Here is a 25,413-nt window from a genome sequence, read left to right as displayed (position 1 = left end):
CTATAGACGACCCCATTATTCTCGCCACCGAATTAGCCGTATCAAGGCCCGACTGAATCACCTGTCTCGCAGCGGCCTGAGTATCTGCGACCACCTCCATAAAGGACGCCTTATCACCGTCTGGCAGCTTAGGGGCTAATTTCATCGAGTCCATCAAAGCATGAACATAGCGCCCTAGCAAGCATGTGGCATTAGTGGACTTAAGCGCCATGCTCCCAGATGAAAAGGTTTTCTTAGCCGCTTGATCAACCTTTTTGGACTCCCTGTCCGCAGGAGTCTGAGGGAATGCCCCTGAAGCATGCTTCGAGCATGACGCCTGCACCACTAGACTTTCTGGCGAAGGGTGCGAAGATAGAAAATCTGGATCCCCAGGAGCCACCCTATATCTTCTCGCCACCTGCCTGGAGACTGCTGGTGAAGATAGCGGCTTATGCCAGACTTCCACAATTGGCTCCAAAATAGCCTCATTAAAAGGCAGCAAAGGCTCACTGATCGAGGAAGGCGAATGTAGCACCTCCGTAAGAAGGTTAGGCTTATATACCGCAGAGGGCAACTGCAAATCCAACAGCTCTGCAGCCTTTTTTATCACCATATGATAGGGAGCCAGTTCCTGCGGCGGAGAGGACCTAGAAGAAGAATGCTCCCACTCCGGAGTCGTGTCCAGGCCACTAGCCTCCTGAATCCCCTCAAACTCATCAGAGGACGTGTCAACCTCACCTTCCTCCACCTCCACTCTATATCTTTCCTCATCCAAGACCCTTTGGGCCTCTCTTCTTGAGCGGATCCGTGGAACCGGCGTCGCCGGCGCCGTACGCGGAGTCGGTGGAGCCAGAGGTGTCGAGGTCGGCGGCGCCGGAGTCGGGGTCGGTGGCGCCGGACGCGGCGCCGAGGTAGACAGCAACGGCGTCGAGGAAGGCTCCGAAGAAAGTCGATCCATTCGAAGCCGAGATGGATCCCCAGACGGCGCCGGAAACTGCCACGAAGGCGCCATCGGCAGGAAGGGCATAAACGGGGCCTGAGTGTAATGCTGCGGCACTCCCAGAGTATAGGCCAAAGAACCCAGGGGACCAGTAGGTGCACCAGATGGGAAGGCAGCCCGTTGGAAGATTCCATACATTGTATTTAAAAAATGTGACAAATCCGTACCCGGAGCCAGGAACTGTGGATAATGTCCTGGTCCCGGATCCATCTGCGGAGTACCTGGTACCGGCGCTGCAGTGTCCTCCACAGGCGCCGCAGGCTCATCGGGCTCTAGAGAAGGCTCTCTTCCTTGCTCTTGCTCAGCCTCAGAAGCCGAAGACTCCACTGGAACCGGTGACGGCGCCGGTGATTGCGCCGGAGACTGCGCCGGGGACTGCGCTGGAGCCCGCTTCGGCGAAGGAGATCCCCCAGGAGACTTAGAAGGAGAAGGAGAAGGAGATATATCCTTACTTCGGCGTTGAGGCAAAATCGATCTCGACGCCTTGCTCTTCGAAGACCGGCGCCGAGAGGAATGCTTCCTTTTCTTATGGTGTTTCTTCGACTTCGAAGAATGCGAAGTCGACGACTCCGGCCTCGATCTCTCCTTCTTCCTACCGATCTTCTCCTTTTTGGCCTTGGCCATGAAGAGCTTCGCCTCCCTTTCTTTCAACGCCTTGGGATTCATCCTCCTGCAGCTGGAACAATCTTCCACGTCGTGGTCAGACGAAAGGCACCACAAACAATCATCATGGGGGTCTGTCATAGACATGTGGCCCCCACATTCCCTACAGGGTTTAAAACCCGACTTCCTTGTCGAAGACATGACAAATTTTTTCCAATAGTAACACCAAACGACTACAAAGTAGCAGGAGAGTGCTGGAAAAACCGCTGCGTGTCGACGGCGCGGAAAAAAGGGAACTGACGTCATCACGCCGACGTGGCTCTCTTATGGCTCCGGTGACGTCATACTGAGTCGCGAGCGGAGCCGATGCATTATGACGTCGTCCGCGTCGGCGTAGAGAGCTGGGGAAAAAAGTTCTGTGGAATGCTGGCGCAGGGGATATTCACAAGGTGAGGAATCCACTGGCAGATGTATCCATCAGAAGGCTAAACCACTGTAGAAGGAGAGTGCAAGACTTCAGTCAAGATATTAGACCTGACCTCAGCTGTAGGGAATTACAGATCCAACAGGCCAGCTGCCTTCTTGATTACAGTATGGTAATGAGGCACATCTTAAGGAGGCATTGACTGAGAAGAAAACTCCCACTCAGGGGAAGTGTCCAAGCCACTGGCCTCCTGAAGGTCTTAATAGTCATCAACAGAGTCAATAATTTCCCCTTCTTCTGCTTGATCCTGCTGTCCCTGGTACTCCTCTTCTTCCAGCAGCCTCTAGGCCTCCCTTCTGGAGTGCATCTTCGGGATCGGCGTCGGCAGTGCCAGGTGCAGTGCCAGGTACCATGGCACAGGCATTGAAGGAGGTCCCTCGGTGGTAAGGGAATGTTCAACCGGCGTTGAAGGAGCTCCCTCAGTGGCAGTCAGCAGCGCACCTTGAACCCAGGAAGGCACCAGCCCAAAACCAGAGGGAGCCAGAGACTGTAGAACCGGCGTCGTGAATCTCGGCGCCGGGAGAGGCCATGAAGGTGTCATGGGCATTAAGGACATGAAAGGTACCCGGGCATATTGCTGGGGAACACCAAATTGAAAGCAAGCAGACCCACGGGGCCAGCTGGCGCACCGGGTGGGTTAACCACTTTGGCAAACATGCCATACATCGCATTTAGAAAATACGTTCCCTCGGCACCGGAGAATGGACCAGAGTGGCCTGCGGAGAAGGCAAAGGCGAGACGCTGTATTTACAATGACGCTGTTGAACAGGAGAAGCCGACCTCGAAGACATGCCTTTCGAAGCTCAATGTCAGGATCCATATCGATGCTTCTTTTTGTGCTTCTTTGACGACTTCGAGGTGTGCAGTGTTGTCAACTTCGACTTGGATCTTTTACGGCCTCTGTTCTCCTTTCTCGCCCGGGCCATGAATAGCTCTGCCCTCTTCCTCTTTTACTGCTTTCGGATACATCCTCTGACAAGATGAACATCCTTCGACGCCGTGATCCGATGACAGACACCAAAGACAATCTTCATGGGGGTCCGTGATGGACATATGACCCCCACACTCCCTACAGGACATGAACCCTGACTTATTTTGTGCAGCCATAGCACTGCTACACAAAAACAGGTAACTGAAACAAAGTAATATCTAAAGGATATGGAGAGTCCCAGAAAAACTGCTACGCGTTGACGGCATGGAAAAAATTGAACTGACGTAAGCACGCGGACAAGGTCCTCTTATGGCTACGGTGACATCATATGGAATCGCGAGTGGGGACGTGCTATTGTGAAGTCCTCCTCGATGTGGGAGAGCCATTAACTATGTTTCCATGGAATTCTGGCGCAGGGGTAATTCAAAAGGTGAGGAATCCACGGGCAAATATATCCATTAGAAACACCATCTTTCCCTTTTATCTGGTGACATAGATCTTTCTGATTTCCTTCTGGATCTAAAGTCACCTCGTGCTAAACATTTTGTTTATGCTGCCTATAATGAATTTTGGAAACTATCACAAATGGACGCAGCTATTCGCTTATGCCAAATAGATCAGGATATTTTGGAAAAGGTTTCAGCTGTTGTCGATAACAGTATAACACATTATCATCTTGTATATATACATTAGATAACATTGTGTCTTCTGTTATTGATAATGTTCAGAATGAAGTGTCTACTGTATATCAAGGGCAAAATAACTTTGATCTGCTATACAATTTGGATGGACACTGCAAACACTTAAAATTGGGAGGGTGCCATGGAGTTACCTGAATGACTCAGCGTTAGTTTTAGCCTTTAATTTGTCGGACAAACAAATATTATTGGCCAATAAAGACGCTACATACACTATGCTAAACACTGAAAAATTGGAACAGTTACCATTCACTGTAGCAGAGACAGATTCAGCAGTATGGTTGATACATGGTGCTATTTCATTGCCCATCTCTAAGTTCCAATTTACGGCTTGCATCAAACATTATCCTGTGGATATATACGAACCACTTGGGAGGAGTTACATACATGAGCTATGGTCCCTGCCATTCGCATTCCGTTGTCAGTGTTCAGAAAAATATGTTTTGGTACAGAGGAGCATTGTGATTCCACAGTTGAACATTCCATTGCGTGCCAGCATGTAAAACTTCACTGCACTTGCAATGTTTCTGCCCCTAATTTGATGTGTTTTTTAAAAGGTACCCCAGTTCCTGATATTATTCAGACTCTTACTTTGCTTTTCAATGGCAGTTATCTCATCCTTAATAATCACAACTGTTGCGGTCGGCGGGCAGGCATCCTGTATATTGTAACTGTTTCACAAGGAGTTACTTGTTGCAGCAACGTCCTGTTCCCCACTACCACATAGGAGTGTAGATAGTTCACTGTGGCCTTACATTCCAACTTTGAAAACAGATTTCAATAAGCTAAGCAGCCTGAAAGCACTATTGTTTCAATAAGAAGTGTCTCTCTCGTCAGCTTGTGAGACCTTCGAATTGCAGGTGGCGAGAACATCAAGTGAAATACAATTGTTGTTAAACACAAATCCCCCCTTGCATTTTGGAGAATTAATTCACCAAATATTAAATGTGTCTGATACGGTTGGCCTAGCCCATTTTTTTTAAAGTAGTGGGGTTTGTCCTCGTGACCTCTTTTCAAACTATTTTCGGAGTAATACCTGCTTTTATTCATTCCATTTTTTTCCAGTGTATTTGGAGGGTTCCCACTGCTGCTCCTCCTGGTTGGAGGCATTCTTGTTTTACTACTGCTGTTCCGCAATGGCTGATCAATATGTGGTTCTACCAAGCCTGGAACAGTTGCAGCTGTACCGTGATCGGATGCAACAGCTCTTTGGTTTGATGCCATTAGAAGCTCTAGACATCGATTTTTGGCTCACCTTCCATTATTCCTATGTCACCTGTGTACAACCTGTGTTCTACTGCATCTGGTGCCCTTTTCAGTGGACCCTGGACGCCTGCCTTGCTACCACGTCACACACTACCCTGGATTTTGAACTGTTGATGGGTCCATTGAAGTCCCATGACCAGGACTGTTCTTGGGTATGCTGCTTGTATACAATCCTTCACTGGAGCCATAGGCTGAAGCGAGTCCCTGTGCACTTGCACAGTGCTTCTTGGATCTGAGTTTCATTGAAACAGACACAGGTTGCCCAGGATTGCTCCTAATGACCACAGTATATGAGGAGCATGTCTGTTCGTTTGAATTGCTTAATTGGATGGCAACACCTTTCACCTTGGAAGGTTCCAACGATTTGTTGGAGCTTATAGCATTCCATTTGGTGAGCTATATATTGATCCCTGATGATACGCTTTAATTGGATGTATTTTTGCGTACACAATTTTTTTTCCAGCTGCCATTTACATTATGCCTTCAGGCCACGATTTTGAATTTGAACAGCCGACAGAGAAGCTTGGGTTCTGCTTACCTCTGACATCAGTTTTCGATTGGTGCTACCGTCCTGACTAAAGGGAGGGTGTCACATTGCCCATGGGGACATTGCAGTCTTCCCTATGTTAGCATGATTACGTTGCTGACTATCCCCTGCTTTGCGCACATTACTTCATGAGTTTATTTTGCTGTGCCACACTGAAACTTTCTCATGGAACCGACTTATAGTTTTACCCTTTCCTCGTTCCTGGGATTTAGTCTGAACATTTTGAACAAGGTTGAAAAACAATGCCCCTTGTTATTCTGTTGTGGTCAGGCCTTAGCACCTAGACAAAACATGCAGATGCAGCTGTTGTGTGGGAACACACACTTTGGTCATATGAGGGTGTGAGAAGTTGGCCTGATATGTAGTGCTCACTATTCTAGTGATCACTGTGTATCATTCCAAACGACCCTTATTGATGATTGGTTGTAAGTCAACCTTTTAGACCAGCTATCCTAGTAGCGTGGATACGAGCAGTCTTAGGCTAAACTCTAGAGGGCGTGTTAAGCCAGCTGTTTACCATCACATATACCCCTTGAACACCAAGTGAAAGGACACCACACAAGTTGTTATGAAAATAAAAGGATATTTATTTATAACAAGACTACCCTGGCTCTTTATGAGTCAGGGAGCTAAGCACACTACAAAACTCTTAGGAAAATACTTCAGTTGCACAATTTACACAAATGCCCGAGGGGCACGAGAAACCATCTACACTAACAGTGAAATGCGAATGGTTAGAGTCTGGAGATACTGATTCCGGAGTGATCCGATCAGTGGGACTAAACGAAAAAGGAACTGGACACTTGTAGAGCGAACCTGCGATGGAGCACCGAGATGCTCGAGTTACCTAGCCCGGAGGCTGCGGCTGCGTGAGGTTCGTCAAGATGTCGGGAGTCCTCGTGTAGTCTCAGGAGCCTGAAAGAAGAAGTTGCTGGCAGGCGACCAGTGACGATGTTCAGAGCGATCCAAGCCTGGATCGGTGGTGAAGGAAAACCTGAAAGCAGAGGGGACTCAGTTCTCAACCGCTAGCCAGCGATCGTGTGGGTACCAGGAGGGTACCGGCTGAAGTCACCTCGACCAGGTGAGTGGGTGACGTCGGACTCGGCGGTTCCTCGGACCAGGAGGCGCGGCGGCGACCAGGATGGAGGGCGAGCTGTCCCACGAAGGTGTCTGCTGTCGACGATGCTGGGCCCAGGAAGGGGCAGCGGATCTTGGCAGTGGCCACCCAGGCGGGGGAGTCAAGATGGCGTCGGGAGTGGACCAGGAGGGTCTGTGGTACTCCTCTGTTGAAGGGGAGCAAGAGCCAGTCTGGAGCAACCAGACTCGTGATGAAACAATCGTGGTGCGTCGTGAAGAGGGCCACAAGCCGGTCGGCAAGTGGTCGAACAACGCGGTGAACAGCAAGGAGCGGAAGGGCCCCCACGCAGATCTCGTGGATGCTGGGGAGACAGACTTCGATGCTGGAGCTGCTCAGGGTTAGGGCTTCTCAAACCCTAGGTGCACTCACTCGAGGGTCCCTCGGTGGGCGTGCTAGATAAGCGTCGTGCAGGTTCTGAAGATAGCCGGTCCCGCAGGTCTCGTCACACCTACGACTCTCAGCTGAGCTGATGAGGGAGGTAAAAGGTCAGAGATGGCAGGGAACTCGGGTCTCGTCGAGCTGGGCAGTCTTGATCCGTAGGAGAGACTTACAGCAAACCGCAAGCGCTTAGATGGTGCCTGCTGGTGCAGGGTGGCTACTCCTTAGCCACAAGGGAGAGTCTTCAGAAATAGTCAAGAGTTCCTTTCGTGGAAAGTGGTTCGTGATTCGGAGTTATCCGATTATCTGATTATCCAATTTGGGAAGGGGACGCGCTCCTACCTTTATTCTAAGAAAAAGGGGCTGGCCCGTGACTAGGTTCTACCTATGGGTGGAGCCAGGAGGGGGGTGGTTACACCCCTATCCTTTGTCCGGCTTCGCGCCAGCTCAGGGGCTGGTGTGCCCCCGAAACTGGTTTGAGCCGGGCTATGCACAGTGAGCACCGGGGTGCCACTGGCAATCACCTTCCTTTCAGCCCTGCCTACCTGGGATACACAAACCCTGTCTGGGACGGTGCTAACACCGCCCTCGACAGGAAACCCTTTGTCCAAGCTCCCCTTGCTGGAAGGTCCCCCAGCAGCAGGAGGTCAGACTTGTGTCTGGTGGCAGCATCCATTTTGTGATGCTGAGGCTTGAGTCAACTTTAACCGGGGTTCAAGGTTACTTCCATGTCGTGTCCCTCTAAAAGGGGGGAATGCTAACCCCGTCACCAGGACTGGCGAGGGGTTCGTATTCCCATTCGTATGACACCTTACTCGACATGTATAGGTGATGCGATGCCAAAGTTAGCAAATAACCGCAAGGATTATAATGCCTTAAAAGTAGTTGGCCCGCGTCACCATGGAACGGCTATTAGGGCTTGGTTCCGCAAGCCGTCGACGGGCTCAGCTCGCGCCAGAGCACCGTCCCACATGATTCCCTGCACTCTGCCTTCAGGATTGATAAGGCCTGCTATAGGAGTGACTGATAGGAATCCATGTGTCCATTTTTAGGGTTTAGGTGTAGGAATACTACACCTACAGCAACGGGTGATTACACCACGTGGCCCCAGCTGTCGTGCAGCCAGTTGTGTCAGATTTGGGCGGCCATTCCAGGGGTGGCATAATACATGCTTCAGCCCCTGGTAGGCCCTGGGTACACCGATGCCCTGGATACCTGTGGTATGCTGAGACAGGGACTGACAAGGCGGCCCAGTTCCAATTAGTGGATGCACCTAACGTACATGTGTGTTAATTTCGAGAGAGAACAGCTAGGCTGTGGGTCTGATTGGCAGGCCCACAGCCGGAGAAAGTCGTAAACCAATGAAGCAAAAGCAAAAAATCTGGGTGATCATAGGATTGCAGACCCTACTCTCCTACATGACCCCCCCCCAAACTTTGGGACAATAAGCTAACCTTGACCAGGTGAGTCTTCTTGCTCTAAGTGGAAATACCTGGAGAGCCCATCTGCATTGCCATGATCAGTGCCAGGTCTATGCTCCACTGTGAAGTCCATCCCCTGTAGGGAAATGGACCACCTAAGTAGTTTGGGGTTTTCACCCTTCATTTGATTTAGCCACAAGAGGGGCTTATGGTCGGTCTGAATCTTGAAGTGAGTGCCAAACAAGTATGGCCTCAACTTCTTCAGGGCCCAAACCACAGCAAAGGCCTCCCTCTCAATAGCTGACCAATTCTTCTCTCTGGGGGTCAGCCTCCTGCTAATAAAAGCTATGGGCTGGTCATGACCATCAAAATTCAGTTGCGATAGAACAGCTCCCACACCCAGCTCCGAAGCGTCTGTTTGGACAATGAATGGTTTGGAGTAGTCTGGACTCTTTAGGATAGGTGCTGTGCACATGGCCTGCTTTAGGTCATCGAATGCCTTCTGACAGCTTGCTGTCCACTGAACTTTTTTTGGCATCTTTTTACTTGTCAGGTCGTTTAGCGGGGTCACAATGGATCCATAATTTCTGACAAATTTCCGGTAATAACCAGTCAGGCCCAAGAAAGCTCGAACCTGAGTCTGGGTGGTTGGAGGAGCCCAGTCCTGGATGGCCTGTATTTTGCTCTCCAATGGTTGAACCTGGCCTCCACCTACAAGGTGGCCCAGGTATACAACCTGTGTCTGCCCTATCTGGCACTTGGTGGCCTTGATAGTGAGGCCTGCCTTCTGCAGGGCCTCTAACACTTTCCTCAGGTGGACCAGGTGATCCTCCCAGGTGGAGCTAAAGACAGCGATATCGTCCAGATACGCCGCACAGAAGTCGTCCAACCCAGTGAGAACTTGATTCACCAGCCTTTGGAAGGTGGCAGGTGCATTTTTCAAACCAAAGGGCATTACCACGAACTGATAATGCCCACCCGGGGTAGAAAATGCTGTTTTGGGCTTGGCCTCCTCAGCTAACCTGATTTGCCAATACCCAGCTGTCAGGTCAAACGTACTTAAGTAGTTGGCCGAGGCCAACCGGTCGATAAGTTCGTCTGCTCTTGGTATCGGGTGGGCGTCGGTCTTAGTGACCGCATTGAGACCTCTGTAGTCCACGCAAAACCTCATCTCTTTCTTACCGCCCTGGGTGTGAGGTTTCGGCACGAGCACTACGGGACTAGCCCAGGGGCTGTCCGAGGGTTCAATGACTCCCAGCTCCAACATTTTCTGCACCTCTGTCTTGATGCAGTCTCTGACATGATCAGGTTGCCGATAGATTTTACTCTTTACGGGCAGACTGTCCCCAGTGTCGACCTCGTGGGTACACCACTTGGTCTGACTGGGTGTCAGAGAGAACATATGTCGAAAGGATTGAAGAACCTGTTTACAATCCTCTTGTTGATGTCCAGAGAGGCTGCCACAAAAGACAACACCATCTACTGATCCATCGTCAGGGTTCTGAGAGAGCAGGTCCGGGAGAGGGTCACTCTCCTCCTCCTGTCCCTCATCTGTGGCCATGAGCAAGCCCATGCCCTCCCTGTCGACATATGCCTTGAGCCTGTTTACGTGGAGCACCCTGTGGGGGCTCCGGGGAGTTCCCAGGTCTACCAGGTAGGTGACCTCTCCCTTTTGCTCAATGATCGTGTGGGGCCCAGACCATTTGTCTTTGAGTGCTGCTGGGGCCACTGGCTCCAGCACCCACACCTTCTGTCCAGGCTGATACACAGTCAGGACAGCCTTTTGGTCGTGCCAAGCTTTCTGTAATTCTTGGCTCGCCTCAAGGTTTTTAGACGCCTTTTCCATGTACTCCGCCATCCGCGAGCGGAGACCGAGCACATAGTCCACAATGTTTGATGCCGGCTTTCTGAGAGGTCTCTCCCATCCTTCCTTTACCAAACAAAGGGGTCCCCTTACAGGATGTCCGAACAGAAGCTCAAAAGGGCTGTAGCCAACCCCCTTCTGCGGGACCTCTCTGTAGGCGAACAAGAGGCAGGGTATCAGGACATCCCATCTCCGCCGAAGCTTTTCAGGTAGTCCGTGAATCATCCCTTTTAGGGTCCGGTTGAATCTCTCAACCAGCCCATTGCATTGTGGGTGATAGGGGGTGGTGAACTTGTAGTTGACACCACATTCCTTCCACATAGCAGTCAGATATCCCGACATGAAGTTTGCACCTCTGTCTGAGACGACCTCCTTAGGGAAGCCCACTCTGGAGAACACTCCAAGTAGGGCCCGTGCCACCACAGGTGCCGTAGTGGTCCTAAGGGGAATAGCTTCAGGATACCTGGTGGCGTGGTCCACCACCACCAGTATAAACTTGTGCCCTGATGCTGTCTGGGGTTCCATTGGTCCGACAATGTCGATCCCCACTCGTTCAAAGGGTACCCCCACCACTGGTAGTGGTATGAGGGGGGCCTTTGTCGTGCCACCTGACTTACCACTGGCTTGGCAAGTGACACAGGAGCGGCAAAACTCCTTCGTATCTTCGGACATGTGGGGCCAGTGAAAGTGTGGAACAATTCTGTCCCAAGTCTTATTCTGGCCTAAGTGACCTGCAAGGGGAATCTCGTGGGCCAAGGTGAGAAGGAAACCTCTCAGAGACAAGGGGATGACCAGCCTCCTGGTCGCACCAGGTTTGGGGTCTCTTGCCTCAGAGTACAGGAGTCCATCGTCCCAGTACACTTTGTGGGTACCCGTGGCGTTCCCTGCAGCCTCAGCAGCGGCCTGCTGTCTGAGGGGTTCAAGTGAGGGGCAGTCTAACTGTGCCTTCCCCAGGTCTTCCCTGGAGGGTCCCCCTGAGCCCAGAAACTCAACCTGACCAGGTTCAAGCTCTTGCGGCTCAGTTTCCCTCAGTTCTTTAAGGTCAGCCTCCTCGGAGACTTGATCCACGACCTGGGGCAAGGGGGAAGGCGAAGCCTTACCCTTACTGCTCCTTTTCTTGGAAGGTGTCTGGTCCGTTCTTCCAGGATCCAGCACCTGTTCAGTGGGGCATCTTTTGGCCTGTGACCTGGTCACAGCAAGGACATGTGCTGGCAAACCTAACATTTCCATGTGAGTCCTCTGCTCCACTTCTGACCATTGTGACGTTTCCAAATCATTGCCCAACAGACATTCTACGGGGAGGTCTGAACTAACCACAACCTTTTTCGGGCCACTTACCCCTCCCCAGGAGAAATCAACAACTGCCATACTGTGATTGGTAGTGACGTTGCTGGCATTGGTCACTAGGTAACTGGTACCTAGCATGATCTGTCCAGGGTCCACGAAGTTAGGCGTCACCATGGTGACACTGGCACACGTGTCCCTGTAGGCCTGAGCCACTCTTCCATTTATCAAAGGTGTCTGTCTGTATTTGCCCAAAGTATTGGGACTGGCATCAGGGGACATATCCATATCCCCTGTACAGACAAGGACGGCCTGAGTGAGCGTGCCGACTAAGTCGTCACTCCCCTCGGTTCCCAAGGTTAACCCAACTAATGCCTTGGGAGGCGCACTACCACTGCTGACTGTACTAGGGGGCGCAGGTGCCTTAGGGGCTGCAGTGGTAGGAGTTTGCCCTCCTTTCTTGGTGCACTCACTAAACCAGTGAGTCTTACTTTTACAGTATTGGCACCACCTTTTTGACTGGCCTTCTTGAGTCTTCTTCTTCTGTGAAGCCTGACCCCCACCCTCTTTGGTTTGTTGGGGACCTGTCGAAGACTTCTGGTCATTTTGTTCGTTCTTGTTACCCTTTTGGTCTGCTTTCTTCTGACCACCCTGGTTCTGATTCTGGTTCTGCTTGACCCTTGTTCTGACCCATCTGTCTGCCTTCTTTCCCAATTCTTGGGGAGAGGTCAGATCCGAGTCGACAAGGTGCTGATGCAACAATTGGTTCTGACAGTTGTTTAAAATCTGTTCTCGCATGATAAGATTGTACAATCCTGTGTAATCAGTAACCTTGCTACCCAGCAACCAGCCTTCCAAAGCCTTAGTGGCACAATCGACAAAGTCAGCCCAATCCTGAGACTGAATTTTCTGGGTGTCTCGGAACAGCACCCGGTACTGTTCCGTGGTTAAGCCGAACCCATCAATCAGTGTGTTCTTCAGGACTTGGTAGTTGTTAGCATCCTCAGCTCTTGTAGTGAGGAGCTTGTCCCTTCCTTTACCTTCAAAGGAAAGCCACAGTATAGCTGCCCACTGACTTGGGGGGACGCACTGGACAGTGCAGGCCCTCTCCAAGGCAGTTATCCACTTGTGGATGTCGTCCCCTTATTTAAAGGGGGGCACTATTTTACTCAGGTGTCTAGTGTCTATACCCCTGTCTTTCTCTCTATTGAGAATGCTGCCACCAGTGGGATCTAACCCACTTAATTTCTGCTCTCGGGCTAAGGCAAGTCTTTCTTTGGCGAGGGCAAGTTCTTCCCGCTCGATCCTCAGATTGACCTCCCGCATCTTCGCTTCATGCTCCCTCCTCTGAGGGGAAGTCATTCCTCTCTGAGAAGGTGCCTGAGAGACATGGGTATGAACCGATCTGCCAGAGCCTCTGGAGAGAGACCTAGCTCGTCCGTTCCCAAGGTGAAGCCTGCTTGAGCGTGGGCCCGGGGCTCCCCCAGTTCCGTTCTCATGCCTGCTTAAGTTGGTCCTTGTAAGCCTGCCGACTACCACTGGACCTTTGTCTGCCTCGTCTCCCGATAACTCGTCCTCGTCCTCCTCCTCTGTGTGGAGGTCGAGGTCTGGGTCACCGAGGGTTCCCTCTAAGGGAGGCATGTTCCCATCTGCACTGGGGGGACCTGGGTTAGAGGACCTCCTAGCATCGTACGCCTCTAAGAGACCTATCAGTATTGCGATGGTAGGGTTAGAACCCTGGTTTAGCTTCCGGGAGGCACACAGTTGTCTCATCTCCTTGAAGCTAAGAGTTGCATATCGTGACACGACCTGTGGAGGGTCACTGACCACTAAGGGAGTCCCTGCAGACTCTCCGTGGACCAACATGCTTTTCTAGTGAGGTGTAAGTGTTGCACCTACCTACACTATGGGTTTACCTACTGATCCCTTGCTAAGAGTTGTAGTCAGGGTGTGCTAAGCCCTGTTACACTACAACAGCCGGTTCAGTAGAACTCGGAGTATTCTAAGTTAAGTTATATGTACCTGGGTACTTATGTGATCTTTCACTGCGATATTCTTAGGATACGTGTGTGGTAAAACAACAGCAAGCTCAAATCCCAACCGCTGCTCACCAATGTGAGAAGTTGGCCTGATATGTAGTGCTCACTATTCTAGTGATCACTGTGTATCATTCCAAACGACCCTTATTGATGATTGGTTGTAAGTCAACCTTTTAGACCAGCTATCCTAGTAGCGTGGATACGAGCAGTCTTAGGCTAAACTCTAGAGGGCGTGTTAAGCCAGCTGTTTACCATCACATATACCCCTTGAACACCAAGTGAAAGGACACCACACAAGTTGTTATGAAAATAAAAGGATATTTATTTATAACAAGACTACCCTGGCTCTTTATGAGTCAGGGAGCTAAGCACACTACAAAACTCTTAGGAAAATACTTCAGTTGCACAATTTACACAAATGCCCGAGGGGCACGAGAAACCATCTACACTAACAGTGAAATGCGAATGGTTAGAGTCTGGAGATACTGATTCCGGAGTGATCCGATCAGTGGGACTAAACGAAAAAGGAACTGGACACTTGTAGAGCGAACCTGCGATGGAGCACCGAGATGCTCGAGTTACCTAGCCCGGAGGCTGCGGCTGCGTGAGGTTCGTCAAGATGTCGGGAGTCCTCGTGTAGTCTCAGGAGCCTGAAAGAAGAAGTTGCTGGCAGGCGACCAGTGACGATGTTCAGAGCGATCCAAGCCTGGATCGGTGGTGAAGGAAAACCTGAAAGCAGAGGGGACTCAGTTCTCAACCGCTAGCCAGCGATCGTGTGGGTACCAGGAGGGTACCGGCTGAAGTCACCTCGACCAGGTGAGTGGGTGACGTCGGACTCGGCGGTTCCTCGGACCAGGAGGCGCGGCGGCGACCAGGATGGAGGGCGAGCTGTCCCACGAAGGTGTCTGCTGTCGACGATGCTGGGCCCAGGAAGGGGCAGCGGATCTTGGCAGTGGCCACCCAGGCGGGGGAGTCAAGATGGCGTCGGGAGTGGACCAGGAGGGTCCGTGGTACTCCTCTGTTGAAGGGGAGCAAGAGCCAGTCTGGAGCAACCAGACTCGTGATGAAACAATCGTGGTGCGTCGTGAAGAGGGCCACAAGCCGGTCGGCAAGTGGTCGAACAACGCGGTGAACAGCAAGGAGCGGAAGGGCCCCCACGCAGATCTCGTGGATGCTGGGGAGACAGACTTCGATGCTGGAGCTGCTCAGGGTTAGGGCTTCTCAAACCCTAGGTGCACTCACTCGAGGGTCCCTCGGTGGGCGTGCTAGATAAGCGTCGTGCAGGTTCTGAAGATAGCCGGTCCCGCAGGTCTCGTCACACCTACGACTCTCAGCTGAGCTGATGAGGGAGGTAAAAGGTCAGAGATGGCAGGGAACTCGGGTCTCGTCGAGCTGGGCAGTCTTGATCCGTAGGAGAGACTTACAGCAAACCGCAAGCGCTTAGATGGTGCCTGCTGGTGCAGGGTGGCTACTCCTTAGCCACAAGGGAGAGTCTTCAGAAATAGTCAAGAGTTCCTTTCGTGGAAAGTGGTTCGTGATTCGGAGTTATCCGATTATCTGATTATCCAATTTGGGAAGGGGACGCGCTCCTACCTTTATTCTAAGAAAAAGGGGCTGGCCCGTGACTAGGTTCTACCTATGGGTGGAGCCAGGAGGGGGGTGGTTACACCCCTATCCTTTGTCCGGCTTCGCGCCAGCTCAGGGGCTGGTGTGCCCCCGAAACTGGTTTGAGCCGGGCTATGCACAGTGAGCACCGGGGTGCCACTGGCAATCACCTTCCTTTCAGCCCTGCCTACCTGGGATACACAAACCCTGTCTGGGACGGTGCTAACACCGCCCTCGACAGGAAACCCTTTGTCCAAGCTCCCCTTGCTGGAAGGTCCCCCAGCAGCAGGAGGTCAGACTTGTGTCTGGTGGCAGCATCCATTTTGTGATGCTGAGGCTTGAGTCAACTTTAACCGGGGTTCAAGGTTACTTCCATGTCGTGTCCCTCTAAAAGGGGGGAATGCTAACCCCGTCACCAGGACTGGCGAGGGGTTCGTATTCCCATTCGTATGACACCTTACTCGACATGTATAGGTGATGCGATGCCAAAGTTAGCAAATAACCGCAAGGATTATAATGCCTTAAAAGTAGTTGGCCCGCGTCACCATGGAACGGCTATTAGGGCTTGGTTCCGCAAGCCGTCGACGGGCTCAGCTCGCGCCAGAGCACCGTCCCACATGATTCCCTGCACTCTGCCTTCAGGATTGATAAGGCCTGCTATAGGAGTGACTGATAGGAATCCATGTGTCCATTTTTAGGGTTTAGGTGTAGGAATACTACACCTACAGCAACGGGTGATTACACCACGTGGCCCCAGCTGTCGTGCAGCCAGTTGTGTCAGATTTGGGTGGCCATTCCAGGGGTGGCATAATACATGCTTCAGCCCCTGGTAGGCCCTGGGTACACCGATGCCCTGGATACCTGTGGTATGCTGAGACAGGGACTGACAAGGCGGCCCAGTTCCAATTAGTGGATGCACCTAACGTACATGTGTGTTAATTTCGAGAGAGAACAGCTAGGCTGTGGGTCTGATTGGCAGGCCCACAGCCGGAGAAAGTCGTAAACCAATGAAGCAAAAGCAAAAAATCTGGGTGATCATAGGATTGCAGACCCTACTCTCCTACAGAGGGTACAATAATAGGTAGCAGACACTTGGAGAGGGACCTTTCCAGGGAGAAGAGCATGACAGCACCTCTGATGTAGATCTACCATCTATAGACTGAGGTACAGGGTCTGTTGATAACGCCCGGAGATCTGCTTATATATAATCATCTTGCTTCTATAAAAGGGGAGAGAGGTTAGGCTACTCTGTCATTCATTATGACAGCTCCTTCTATGATTTAGGGACTACAAGCTATGCTGACCATATTTGTGTTAAGCATTTTTCTGCTGATTGTGGCATGTATACTGCATACAAGAGCATGTTAGTTGAAATAAATATTTTAAACATGCTTGTGTCTCTGTCAGATCTTATTGTGGATGAGTACAAGAGCGTGAGCGATAGGGTGTGTCAGGCAACCGCGATTCCTGAGAGAGTCAGGAGTGTTCTATTCTGGGGTGTCTAATCACTTGTTCCTCTGGAAGTGAGTAGGAGGGCAAGTGAGACACTATACCTAGTCGGTGTCAGGCTCATGGGTACTAAGGTTGTAGGATCACTCAGCCCCTATATACTAAGGTCCCATAAACCCACGCATAGTTCTGTGTTTGCACAGAATCCCTGCAACACTAGCCATTTGCCAAGCCGTTTGAATTTCCCTTGAAGTGGTGGAGCCACTTCCCTGCACCCTGCAATCACCAAAAGCAATGTCCTATTCACTTTTCTGCTGACCACCTGGTCCACCGATGGAGCAGCCACCCAGGAGGAGGTCACTGTGCTCCAGGAGGTCAGATCCACCTCCTGACAAAGTGGGAAGATGCCACGACCAACCAGAGCTGCCCTGCAGTAATACCCGGGTACTGGACCACTTGCAGCAACCAAATCTTGTTTGAAGTCCAATCCGGACTCTAAAGCCGAAACGACTGACCAGCTGACGAGGGACATCAGCATCACAGAATCCAGCGTCAAGAGTGCCCAGCTGTCCTATTTTCCCCCCCGCTGCAGGTCTAACTGAGAACCGTGAGTGCCTTTGACGCATGGACCCAGCTGACCAAAACCCTCTGCAACTTAGCTCGTCGGACTGGGTCCACAACAACCTACTGTGCTCCCCTGCTCCCAGGACCGTAATGAACTGAGCCACCTGTTGGGAGTTCAGGGGCTTGTTGCCAATTCCCCCTTTGAAGCCTTATTCTAGGCAACCCCCCTTCTTGGTCTACGGTGTAGAGTGCAACCCATCCGGCACCTCTACACCTTTACACTTCAGGGCAGGTAAACCTGAATGCCTTTTTCTCCATAGGAAAGCTCATTAGTGCTACAATTTTACATACCTGTAAAATTAATAAAGCAAAAAGTACTTATCCAATGAAGAAGTCGTTGGTGTTAAAATATATGTAAAAATACTTATAATTTTTCTAAATTCGTCTCACGTTTCTTCTTGAGTGTGTGTTTTATTTATTGACTCTGTGTATTCAACACTAACCTTTGATATCCTTAAACTGCTAGCCCACACTACCACAAAAGAGAGCATTTGGAATTATTAATTTAAGACCTGTAAGCCAATAAGGGTCGTATGGACTTTCTGCATTACTTACGTCTTTTTGGTACACTACATAAAAAGCCAGAAACCTGCTGCAACAAACCTCTCAGAAAAAAGTAGCAATATGGATGAATAACAATGACCACCTGTATTCAATCTATTTGACAATACACAATCTACTACATTGTATAGTTTAGCATGAGAAATAGAATTTTTAATAAAAAGGAAGACCTTCATTTTTGTCTATGTTCTGTACGGTTGTTTCTTTAAAAGAATGAATTTGTTCTAGAGTAACTGTTCTCTCTCTGGAAAAAAAGGAAAAAGTCATTGATTTGTAGTTTTCTGAAAAATTATTTAGACTAAATTATGCAACATTTCCTACACTTTAAAGTTATTTTCTTAGAAATTTCAACTGAAAATGTTTACAATGAAAACAGGAAAGCAAAACTATATATGCTGAGTTATTATTTGCCTCCATTTCGTTAAATATTTGCGGCCTCATATAATAATTGGTGAAGGAGTCCTATTTTCCAAGATTTTCAAGATTTTTTTATTACAGATTTAGATATACAAGGAGATGAAAATAAGTTACTTACCTGTAAACTGTGGTTCTCCAGTATTGGTATCTTTCATATATTCACATGCTTATATCATTCCGTGTCGTCGAAGTGGGAGTCCCACGGTACATAAAAAGCAGTAAAGAACAAGTTACTTACCTTCGGTAACGCTTTTTCTGGTGGATACAGTATCTGCTTGTGGATTCCTCACCTTGTAAATATCCCCTGCGGCAGCAACATTCGGAAACATTTGTAGCACACCACGCCGATGAGGTCGAAGACGACGTCACAGAGACACGGCTCCACACGCGGCTCAGCTGACGTCACCGGATCCATAAGAAGACCTCGTCGGCGTGATGATGTCAGTTCCGCCCTTTTTTCCGTGCCTTTTTGAGGCACACGGACGGACTGACAGCAATACATGTACAGTATACACAGTACATAATATACAAAGCAACACACACAGTGTGGAGATAATATAGGAAGGCAAAAGAAATAACACACTGCCTTTGACAGTAACAAATACATTTTGAAACACCATCATTAGAAATGTAGGTATACAAGAGTGGACAAGGGGGAGGCGGGTGGGTCAGTGAGGAATCCACAGGCAGATACTGTATCCATCAGAAAAAGCGTTACCAAAGGTAAGTAACTTGTTCTTCTGACGGATACATCTGCCAGTGGATTCCTCACCTTGTGAAAAGATTCCCACAGCAGTCCCACTCCCGGAGGAGGGTGTCCACCCTTCTATACCAGAAAGTCCTGAAGGACGGAACGAGCAAAAAGTGACCGTCCCTCCTCACCTCGGAATGCAAGCAGTAATGCTTCGCGAAAGTGTGGAGGAAGGCTCAAGTTGCCGCCCTACAAATGTCCTCCACAGGAACACCCCTCGACAAGGCAGAAGTAGAAGACTTAGCCCTAGTAGAATGAGCCCTTATACCCTCTGGAGGTTCCTTACTGGCCAAAGAGTAAGATATCTTGATGCACAAGATAATCCATCTGGAAAGGGTGCGCTTGTGCACCGCTCTGCCTTTCCTGCAGTCAACAAAGCCCACGAAGAGCTGGTCATCAACTCGAAAGTCCTTAGTCCTGTCAAGGTAGAAGCTCACCGCCCTCTTAGGGTCCAGGTGGTGAAGCCGCTCCTCCTCCTTGGAAGGGTGTGGGGGAGGAGAGAAGGTAGGGAGGGTAATGGATTGCCCCAGATGGAAAGGAGTTACCACCTTAGGCAGAAAAGCAGCCCTGGTCCTGAGTACCATTCTTTCAGCATGAATGGTCAAGAACGGGGGTTTTGAACTCAGAGCTTGAAGCTCACTTACCCTCCCTGCCGAGGTAATAGCAATAAGAAAGACTGTTTCGAAAGACAACAGCCTCAAGGGACACTTGTGCAAGGAATAACCCATCAGGTAAGTTAAGACAAGATTTAAGTCCCACTGAGGTACAATAAAAGGAGTAGGCGGAAACTTGTTTGTAAGGCCCTTAAGAAATCGTAAAACAATAGGTGATTTGAACAATGACGGCTTGTGAGAAGTTGGCCTGATGTATGATGTCACTAGTTCTAGTGTACACCTTATATCAGTCCAAATACCCTTATGGTGATTGGTTGTAAAGTCAACCTTATAGACCAGCTATCCTAGTGGTAGCATGGACAAGAGCAGTCTTAGGCTAAACTCTGAATGGCATGTGAAGCCAGCTGTGATACCATATATAATCCCTTGAATACCAAATGAAAGGACACCACAACAGATATATATATAAAATAAAGTGTATTTATTCTAAGCAAACCCTCAGCACTCTTTATGAGATTAGAGGTAAGTACAACACAGTCTTATTTATGCATACATTAAGTCACACAGGTAAGTAATACAGTTAGGCCCTAGGGGCCACGCAAACCATATACTAAGTAAGTGGTATAAGGACCACTGTCACGGAAATAGAATAGGCCTAGGCCTAGGGAATCGCTGGGGCTACACTACACTAGCGTTAGTTAGGAAGTGGGAGGCCCACGGGATTCGTGTGCAGAGTGAAAACACTCACGCGTAATGCGTAAAAGTCAATAGCAATAGTACAGTTTAGAAAACGGTAGATTTAGGACACTTCCGGAGTAGCTAGGAAGTTGAGACTTGAAAACTAGGCACTAGGATAGTCACTATCCTGATGAGCACTGGAGTACCCAAGTTACCAGCCCACAGGCTGCGGGTGCATAGGGGTGAAGATGCGTCGTTTTCGTCGTCGACTCCTATGGATGCCTGAAGAAAGATGCTGACAGGCAGTCAGTGAAGAGTGTCCGGTGGATCCCAAGGCTGGGATCAAGAAGAGAAGAAACCTGCAAGCAGAAGGGACAGAGTCAAGGTCACTAGCCAGTGACCACGTGGAACCAGGAAGGAACCAGGCGATGTCGTGAAGATTGCAGGTGAAGGTGAAGCTTGTCGCTGCAGCCAGGAGGACCAGGAAGCGTCGAGGACGACCAGGACCAGGAGGCGAGCTGTCCCACGAAGGCTCTTGCTGTCGGCGGCATCGAAGTTGGACTAGGACTCACCAAGCCTTGGCAAGCGGAACCCACGAAGAACGAAGGACTTGCTTCTGGTGCAGACCAGGAAGGTCTGGGGTGCTTCTTCTTTGCAGAGAAGCGGGAGCCAGTCTGGAGGAGCCAAACCAGCGCAGAAGATTTCAGGGTGCGTCGTCACAAAGGCCACTAGCCAGCGGGCAAGCAACCGGACAGATGCGGCAAGCAGGAAAATGCTGAAGGGCCCCACGCAGGACTCGTGGAGTATGGGGGGCTGATCTTCGGTGCAGATGGTGCTTGGGGTTGGGGCTTCTCAATCCCCGGTGCACAACTTCGAGGGTACCTCAGAAGCTGCGCTGTAAGTTACTAGCCACTTTTTCCAGGTAGCCGGTCCCACGTCGCTCGTCGCCTCCACGGATCTCAGCTCTGCTGCAGATGTGGATGAGGGTCGGAGAAGTCTGGAAGTCAAGGCTCTGGTCGGGCTCTGCAGTCGGTTCCTCGTAGAACGGTCGCAAAGCAAAGGGTAGTCTCTTGATGGTGCCTGTTTGCACAGGGTAGCCACTCCTTGGCTACAAGGGAGATTCTTCAGTCTTCTTCTTTCGTCGAATGTCGAAGGTCCAGAGTTTCTGTTCAGTTTTGCAGGTTCAGGATAATCTAAAGTCTTGAGGCCCAACTCCCACTCTTATACTAATCTGGGGGGCTGGGATACCTGCTAGGTCACGCCTTATGGGTAGGACCTGGGAGGGGGTGGTTACACCCACTTCCCTTTGTCCAGTTTCGCGCCAGAGCTGGGGCTGGAGTGCCCCAGCGCCGGTTTGAACTGGACTATGCAAGGAACACCTTGTGTGCCCCAGGCATGTCTCATTCCTTTCAGCCCACCCTGCCCCAATACACTAAAGGCTGTCTGGGGAGGTGCTAGCACCTCCCCAAGCAGGAAACCTATTGTCCAGGCCTCCCTGGCTGGGATCACTCCCAGCTGCAGGGGGTCAGACTTGTGTCGTGGCAGCAGCATCCATTTTGTGATGCTGAGGCTTTGGTCAGAGGCTAACAGTTGAAGTATGATTTTAACATGTCTTTCCCTCTAGAAGGGGGGAATAATATTCTCGTGTCCAGAAATGGCATGGGGGTATTATTCCACAGTGTTAGACACCTTACACGACATGTTTCGATAAAGCCAAACCATAGTTACCATAACCGTCTAAGATTATAAGGCACTTTAAGAGTATATGGTAGGCTATATCATAGAACAGCTATAAGGACAAGGTTCCGAAAGCTGCAGACAGGCTCAGCTCATGCTAGAGCACCATCTCACATGTTACCAAGCACTCTGCCTCCAGGATTGTCAAGGCCTGCCATAGGAGTGACTGATAGGTACACATGTGTCTATATGTAAGTTAGGTATAGGAATACTACACCTAAGCAAGGGGTGATTACACGACCTTGCCCCAGCTGAGTGATCAGCCAGTTGTGTCAAAATGGAAGGCCAGGCCAGGGGTGGCATAATACATGCTGCAGCCCCTGGTAGGCCTAGGGTACACCTATGCCCTGGGTACCTAGGGTACACTGTACAGGGGCCAATAAGGTGATCCTATCCAAATGAGTTATGCACCTAAAGTACATAGTATTAATTTAGAGAGAGAACAGCAGGGCTGTGGGTCTGATTAGCAGGCCCACAGCCACATCTAAGTCGAAAACCAGTAAAGCAAAAGCAAAAAGTGGGGGTGAACATAGAAAGCAGACCCTACTCTCCTACACGGCTGATACGGCAAACAAAGGAAAGACGACAAGGCCGAAAGATATCCCTTCAGTAACGCTTTTTCTGGTGAATACAGTATCTGCCTGTGGATTCCTCACCTTGTGAATATCCCCTGCGCCAGCATTCCACGGAACTTTTCTTCCCCAGCACTCCACGTCGACGTGGGCGACGTCATAATGCATCGGCTCCGCTCGCGACTCCGTTCGACGTCACCGGAACCATAAGAAGCCCACGTCGGCGTGATGACGTCAGTTCCACCCATTTTTTCCCCGTGCCTTCGAGGCGAACAGGTGGACTAACGACAGACTCAAAGTATACACAGTATACAATAAACCAATACATCTATATAATATGCAAAGGAAAGGAATGCAAAGAAAAACAAGCATTTCCTACAACTGTACCATACGAACAAGTTACTTACCTTCGGTAACGCTTTTTCTGGTGGATACAGTATCTGCCTGTGGATTCCTCACCTTGTGAATATCCCCTGCTCCAGCAACGTTCGGACACTTTTGTAGCAGTCCACGCCGATGTGGTCGAAGACGACGTCACAGAGACACGGCTCCGCTCGCGACACCGCTGACGTCACCGGCTCCATAAGAAGACCTCATCGGCGTGATGACGTCAGTTCCGCCCTGTGAGAAGTTGGCCTGATGTATGATGTCACTAGTTCTAGTGTACACCTTATATCAGTCCAAATACCCTTATGGTGATTGGTTGTAAAGTCAACCTTATAGACCAGCTATCCTAGTGGTAGCATGGACAAGAGCAGTCTTAGGCTAAACTCTGAATGGCATGTGAAGCCAGCTGTGATACCATATATAATCCCTTGAATACCAAATGAAAGGACACCACAACAGATATATATATAAAATAAAGTGTATTTATTCTAGTCAAACCCTCAGCACTCTTTATGAGATTAGAGGTAAGTACAACACAGTCCTATTTAAGCATACATTAAGTCACACAGGTAAGTAATACAGTTAGGCTCTAGGGGCCACGCAAACCATATACTAAGTAAGTGGTATAAGGACCACTGTCACGGAAATAGGATAGGCCTAGGCCTAGGGAATCGCTGGGGCTACACTATACTACCAAAGGTTAGGAAGTGGGAGGCCCACGGGATTTAGGTGCAGAGTGGAAACACTCACGCGTTATGCGTAAAAGTCACTAGCAATAGTACAGTTTAGAATTAAATAGATTTAGGACACTTCCGGAGTAGCTAGGAAGTCGAGACTGGAAAACTAGACACTAGGATAGTCACTATCCTGATGAGCACCGGAGTACCCAAGTTACCTAGCCCACAGGCTGCGGGTGCCTAGGGGTGAAGTTGCGTCGGGTTTCGTCGTCGACTCCTACGAGCTGTCCCACGAGGCTCTTGCTGTCGGCGGCGTCGAAGTTGGACTAGGACTCACCAAGCCTTGGCAAGCGGAACCCACGCAGAACGAAGGACTTGCTTCTGGTGCAGACCAGGAAGGTCTGGGATGCTTCTCTTTTTCAAAGGAGCAGGAGCCAGTCTGGAGGAGCCAAACCAGCGCTGAAGATTACGGGATGCGTCGTCACGAAGGCCACTAGCCAACGGGCAAGCAACCGGACAGACGCGGCAAGCAGGAAAATGCAGAAGGGCCCCACGCAGGACTCGTGGAGTGTGGGGGGCTGGTCTTCGGTGCAGATGGTGCTTGGGGTTGGGGCTTCTCAATCCCCGGTGCACAACTTCGAGGGTGCCTCAGAAGCTGCGCTTGAAGATACTAGCCACTTTTCCCAGGTAGCCGGTCCCACGTCTCTCGTCGCCTCCACGGATCTCAGCTCTGCTGTGGATGTGGATCAGGGTCGGAGAAGTCTGGAAGTCAAGGCTCTGGTCGGGCTCTGCAGTCGGTTCCTCGTAGAACTTGGGCAAAGCAAAGGGTAGTCTCTTGATGGTGCCTGTTTGCACAGGGTAGCCACTCCTTGGCCACAAGGGAGATTCTTCAGTCTTCTTCTTTCGTCGAATGTCGAAGGTCCAGAGTTTCTGTTCAAGTTTGCAGGTTCAGGATAATCTAAAGTCTGGAGGCCCAACTCCCACTCTTATACTAATCTGGGGGGCTGGGATACCTGCTAGGTCACGCCTTATGGGTGGGACCTGGGAGGGGGTGGTTACACCCACTTCCCTTTGTCCAGTTTCGTGCCAGAGCTGGGGCTGGAGTGCCCCAGCGCCGGTTTGAACTGGACTATGCAAGGAACACCTTGTGTGCCCCAGGCATGTCTCATTCCTTTCAGCCCACCCTGCCCCAATACACTAAAGGCTGTCTGGGGAGGTGCTAGCACCTCCCCAAGCAGGAAACCTATTGTCCAGGCCTCCCTGGCTGGGATCACTCCCAGCAGCAGGAGGTCAGACTTGTGTCGTGGCAGCAGCATCCATTTTGTGATGCTGAGGCTTTGGTCAGAGGCTAACAGTGAAGTGTGATTTTAACATGTCTTTCCCTCTAGAAGGGGGGAATAATATCCTCATGTCCAGAAATGGTATGGGGGTATTATTCCACAGTGTTAGACACCTTACACGACATGTTTCGATAAAGCCAAACCATAGTTACCATAACCGTTTAAGATGATAAGGCACCTTAAGAGTATATGGTAGGCTATATCATAGAACAGCTATAAGGACAAGGTTCCGAAAGCTGCAGACAGGCTCAGCTCATGCTAGAGCACCATCTCACATGTTACCAAGCACTCTGCCTCCAGGATTGTTAAGGCCTGCCATAGGAGTGGCTGATAGGTACCCCTGTGTCTATATGTAAGTTAGGTATAGGA

General features: G+C 50.2%; 1 long non-coding RNA gene across 1 annotated transcript in view; it reads right to left on the bottom strand.

The window, feature by feature from the left end:
• Positions 1-18,060: 18,060 nt before the first annotated feature.
• LOC146805550 (uncharacterized) overlaps positions 18,061-25,413 on the bottom strand; it is a 229,738-nt gene continuing 222,385 nt past the window's right edge. The window contains exon 6 of the long non-coding RNA XR_014967476.1: positions 18,061-18,115. This is a non-coding gene — a long non-coding RNA (uncharacterized LOC146805550). The remainder of the gene's footprint in view (positions 18,116-25,413) is intronic.

Source organism: Triturus cristatus, chromosome 8 (genome assembly GCF_964204655.1).
Source record: "Triturus cristatus chromosome 8, aTriCri1.1, whole genome shotgun sequence".
NCBI lineage: Eukaryota > Metazoa > Chordata > Amphibia > Caudata > Salamandridae > Triturus > Triturus cristatus.
The sequence above is the reverse complement of the archived record's forward strand: the minus strand, read 5'-3'. Positions and strand labels throughout refer to the sequence as shown.